Source organism: Gavialis gangeticus, unplaced genomic scaffold (assembly GCF_001723915.1).
Source record: "Gavialis gangeticus isolate Ggan-Ray unplaced genomic scaffold, GavGan_comp1, whole genome shotgun sequence".
In the NCBI taxonomy this organism is placed as follows: domain Eukaryota; kingdom Metazoa; phylum Chordata; order Crocodylia; family Gavialidae; genus Gavialis; species Gavialis gangeticus.
In genome coordinates this window covers 61464050-61469582 of record NW_017729033.1, presented here as the reverse complement: position 1 = coordinate 61469582, position 5533 = coordinate 61464050, and the positions used below count along the sequence as shown (strand labels likewise).

Here is a 5533-nt window from a genome sequence, read left to right as displayed (position 1 = left end):
AAATCGGACTATGCAAGCCATTTTATTTGAAGGCATTCATGGATCCACCTGACAAATACCACCACCACTGCCACCATATTGTTCTGGACAATCCTCAGAGGTGGCAAATCCTATGCCAGGAAGCAGGTACCTCAAGGGATTTCTAGACAGATTTTTGCTGTAAGAAGAATAAGTTGGTAAGACTTTCCATTTATTTGCAGAAATTCAGCTGAGGAAATATGTCACTGATGCCTGTGCTGGATCGTCAATAAGGCCACTACAAATCAGGCAAGAGAAGACTCAGGCTAATTCTGAGCTCCTGCTGGTGGGAATCAAGAGCAGCTCCCTTGCAGTTGGTGAACAGGTGTAAAACTAGTAAGATCAAAACTGTCTTGCTTGTCCATTTTATCATGAGGAGGAAGGAATCTGTACAGAAAATTAAGCAAAATGAAACAATGCAGGTCTTGTATATGCTGTTGACTGAAGAGAAATTCCAACTGGGAATGCTGGGCTCTGTCAAAATGCATTTCAATATTGCCAGCGTCTGTCATTCCAAAATCACAAGCTAAGCCTCCATGCGATTTGGCTTAAAAGAGCAGGAGATTTGGTAAATATATATAGAAATAAATTTGGGTTTTCATATGTGTGTTAGTTGAGTTTTGAGTTTCAAATTTTTGGCTATTCTTGACAAGTACTAGACACTGACTTTTTTCAAACAAAAAGGAGAAGAAACCTGAGACCCTTAGGTAATCAGATAACTCCAAGAACTGGCAATTTAAGGAAAACTCCAAGTATTATGTCTAATATAGTTATCAATAACAATTGGCAACACTGCTCTGAAAATCCAAAAGGGTGGGTTGTTACCAAAAGCAGGATAGCAAAGGCTAAATTATGCCTCTCCATCCAGGGGTGAGATGTAGGGGAGAACAATTTAAAAAAACCAAAGCACTATCAACACCTTGTAGGTGCTCACCTGACAGCATCCACATATATGCTATTGTAATATACATATATTTTGGTAGCTACAAGAAGTGGAGGCAGTCATGTTTCTGTGCTGACTACCCTTTTCAGGTCTTGGATTTTTTAACAGACTGTATCTTTGATAATTCATCACAGCAGCGGCTTAATGTATTAAGTTACTGTCTCGGTACATGACTGATGCTAGTCAAGTTGAATAATGACTAGAAGACTCTCAGAAATATTGTGGGAAGCATGTTATAAGAACCTATATTAAAAAACAAAACAAAACTAGAGCATAGCTGTGTGGACTTTTGTTTGGTTATACTGATTTACATCAGCTAAGAATCTGGCCTATGTAGGCTAAAATAATTTGTCAATGATTTGAGACAGTGAATTCTAAGTTATTTTGTATGATTAAGCATAATCTAGTGTTTTCTGTTACACCAGAAGTGTGGGGCATTTGACTTGTATGTTGTCCCCTAGCATACAGTAACAAATAAGGAGTGGAGACATTTGGGATTCTACAGAACATCTAAAATATTATGAAAGATGTGTAGGTGTTCTATGAAATATAGCACAACAATTATTGTACAAAAACTGGCTATACTAGACTTTCAAGGAGAGAAAATATCTCCTACCTTCCTTCCTTTACCCAACTGGAATAAAAAGTTCAAAGGTTTCGGATTCTAGAAATAAATTTCAAAACAATATGAGCTATCCAAGTCAAGTACTCGTATTGTAAACTCTGAGACAGAGAGGTAGTTAGCTGTGTTAGCCTGACTTTAGACAGAAGGCAAGGCAGGGTGGCACAATAGGCGGCCTCTACATGTGCAGGTAAAGGTATGATTGGATCTAATGTGTGATCCACACAGTCACATCTTCTGCTATGCTGTGTGTGCATGGCGGGAGGTGTGATTGTGGGATCGCACATTAGAGCCAATTGTGCCTTATTGCCTGTTCGTTGGTCCCCCTGCACTGGCAAGAAGCAGGCTTCCACAGTTGGGCCCCCTTTTGCTGAGGGGGCTCCCAGCTACCAGGGCCACATGCAGCTGGAACTGAGAGCCCTGTGACTGATGAGGCTCCCAGTCCTGGCTGTAATGGATGAGGCTCCCGGTCCCAGCTGCGGGTGAGGTGAAGCAGGGACCAGGATCCTCATCAGTTGGAGGGTCTCTCGGTCCCAGCTGTGTGAGGCACAGTGGTGGCCAAGAGCCCCGCATGGTCTGAGGGTTTCACGCATCCCCAAGCCTTGGGGATCATGCTGCGATCCTCAGGATTTGGGGGTTTCATGCTGGACAAGGTGTACCCCTGCAGCTGGGAGTACTGTCAGCTGACAGGGTTCCCAACCCCAGAGGAGACTCTGCTACATGTGAAATTAAAGCTCAATAGCAACCAGTTGTAAAGTTAGTACACTTTTTTGAGGTCTAACTTTATAGCTGGTTGGAACTTTTTATTGTGTGATAGCTACTTTGCACTTGTAGCTGTTTTAAAGTAATTTTACAATACCTGTAATGTGTAGAGGTGGCCATAGAGACTGACTGACTTTTTCTCTTCAAGAAAAGTAGAAGTCATAAAGGTATCCGATTTCATATCAGTAGAGGACAAAGTAACAGAAAACTGGAATGTCCTCTATGATGGCCATCCTAGTCTCTGCCCAGGGCATCTGGTCAATAGTGCAGTATAACATAATAAATTTCATACAAGAGTTTCAAAACTTTTCAGGGAAATAAAAGCTTATATATTCATTTTCCTTTGACCTGTGCTTCACTATTTGTACTAGTGTTTGTCCCCTTCTTACTAGGCCACAAAACTCATAGAAGTTTCTGTAGTCCTTAGGTTGCAGTAACTCAACCATATAGTCTTATTACCTTCCTTGCTATAGGCAGGAGCAGGAGCATTTTATTAGTAGACATTCTTTCCCTTGATGCATACTGGATGTGTAAGCTTTATCTACTGATACATGCCGTTTGAGGGGCTCCCCTAAGTGAGAAGTCTGGACAGGAAGCTTCATCTTCCCTACTCACTGAGTACCAGCTAGGCTAGGAAAGCAGATGCTAATAAGTTGTCAGGTCTCCATGGCCCCGGTTGCAGAAGCTCAAAGAAGCCGCATAACTTCACATTATGTGGAGGAACTACAATTGATAAGCTAGTGAAAAGTCTGCCCCTCTGGCAGATTCTTTGAGGCCTAAATGAGTGAGTCCTTACTTACACTTGTCAGGTGCAAGTAATGATATAGGTATGACAATGGACTGGGAATGGAAATGGGGTGAACTCGGGTAGGTGTGGAGACATCCCATAGCTTGTGGTTAGAAATAAATACCCTGAGAACAATGAGCGGGCTCTGAGACTGTGCAACCTTTGAAGCATGCAGACCCTCTAAGGGCCAGCAGCATCAAAAGCAGTTTGTGAATGGAATGGCTTCCACTTTGCCAATGCTTGTTCTTTGGTATAGACCTGGAATCTTAAAAATGACTCTTCTTTCTGCTCCTCTTCTGTTTTGCATCATCAGCACCGAGGTATAGTGTCACATTTAAGAGATGTGCTTGTTAAAGGAGCTGTAAGCAACAAATCTTAACTTTTTCCCTTCTGCTGTATCATCAGCAAACTGAAAACATCCAAGACATTGCCTAATGCATTAATGAAAATAAAGTCTCAGCAACCATTAATCAATGTTCTGTGTTTTTGCAAAGGATTACTGCAGACTATGCAGTATAGTCCACAGGCTGACTCATATCCTGGAATTTCACGCTAATACAGTGTTATCTCACAGCAACTTTTATATTCACAAATAAATAAATGTCTAATGCACCTGAATTTTATCTAAAGTACATGTACAGAATTCAAACCATAAGAAAAATAAACTTGCATTGATGACTAACTGCAAGTGAACAGGGAAATCTAATCAAGGACTGTGGATTTTAACATGTCTATCACCTTAGTAGTTGGGTGCCAAAAATGCAAGTGAAGAATAGCCACAAATCCAAAGGACCAAATTCTTTTTTGAGTGGGGTGTTCTGACTTGTTCACATCCAGGAATAAAGTTAGGCTTCATTGCTGAGGGAAGGATTATGTGAAGAAATGTCTTACATTGTGTTCTAACAATATGCTGACACCACTTCCCAGATGTACCCAATGGGGTACACCCAGGTTAGGGGGGAGTGGAACTGCAGAACTGGCAGTGCACTCCACCAACCTAGTGGGGAAGGAGAATTCCTCTGTCACTATTCAGCTCCTCTCTTGGTCAGTGTATGGAATAGTGTTTACTGGCTCCAGAGAGAGATGTGTAATCAGCCCTACTCTGATGGAAAGGAGCTTGCTCTATGAGGGTTTTGGATAAGGCTGTGCAAAGCTTCGGATCATGATTCAGATTTGGAGATGATTCAGATGATTCAGAGGCCGAATCTATGAATCTGAATCAAATCGCTGGATGCTTTAGGCTTTCCGAATCGATTCAAAGCTTCCGAATCACTTTGGAAAAGATTCAGAGCCGATTCGGCCACAGAGTATAATGGGGAATCAATGAAATATCTATAACATTGTTGTTTTTTTTGTCTGATTTGGATGAAACCTGCAGGGGTGGTAGCCTCTGCTGAGAGCATGAAGCCTACCAAGTTTCAAGAAGAGTGGTGCAGGGGATCAGGGGGAACTACACCCCAAATTCTTGAAAGCAAAACTCGTGTCACGTGTGCGTTACACCACAAGGGGGTGAAAACTGCAGGGGTGGTGGGAATAATCAATACAGACAGTCAGCTGCCCCAAGACGGACAGAGTCAGTTGCACAAGCACCCATGTCATAAGTTTTGCCTGTCAGCAGCTAGAGGTGCAGGGCCCCAGAACCCTCCTGCACGTATCTCCTTAACAGCTGGCAGGCTTCGTGGCCGCAGCAGGGGCCCATCCCTGCAGCGTTCACCCTGCTGTGTCCTAACACGCCCAGTGTCACCCATGTCACGAGTTTTGCTTGTCCGCAGCTTGAGGTGCAGTTTCCCCCAAACCCCTAAACTGATCTGCTTGAAACTTGGCAGGCTTCGTGGTCTGAACAGGGGCTACAACCCCTGCAGTTTTTACCCCCTGTGGTGTAACATACATGTGACATGAGTTTTGCTTTCAGGAATTTGGGCTGCAGTTCCTCCCAAACCTGTGCACTGATCTTCTTGAAACTTGGAAGGCATCATAGCCTCAGCAGGGGCAACCACCCATGCAGATTTTACCCCCCTGTGGTGTAACACACAAGAGACAGGAGTTTTATTTTCATAGTTTCATAGTTGGTAGGGTCGGAAGGGACCTGAGCAGATCATCAAGTCTGACCCCCTGCCATGGGCAGGAAAGACCCCGGCAAGGTGTCTATCTAGCCTCCTTTTGAAAACCCCCAGGGTAGAAGCAAGCACCACTTCCCTTGGAAGTTGGCTCCAGATCCTAGCCGCCCTGACTGTGAAGTAGTGCCTCCTGATATCTAGCCTGAATCTACTGTCCGTCAACTTATGGCCGTTATTCCTTGTTACTCCCAGTAGTGCTCGGGGGAACAGGGACTTTCCCATTGCCTGCTGGTCTCACTTGGCCAGTTTATAGACGGCCACCAGATCCCCTCTCAGCCTTCTCT

At 43.7% G+C, this 5533-nt stretch overlaps 1 protein-coding gene across 2 annotated transcripts in view; it reads left to right on the top strand.

Moving 5' to 3' along the window:
• Window positions 1-5533, top strand: part of RBM47 (RNA binding motif protein 47) — a 197543-nt gene that overhangs the window by 89459 nt on the left and 102551 nt on the right. The window contains exon 2 of one of the 2 annotated variants that reach the window (XM_019526185.1): window positions 201-354. The exons of the other annotated variant lie outside the window; for it this stretch is intronic. The gene's annotated coding sequence lies outside the window, so the exon portion shown is untranslated. The remainder of the gene's footprint in view (window positions 1-200; window positions 355-5533) is intronic. 2 annotated transcript variants of the gene reach the window in all.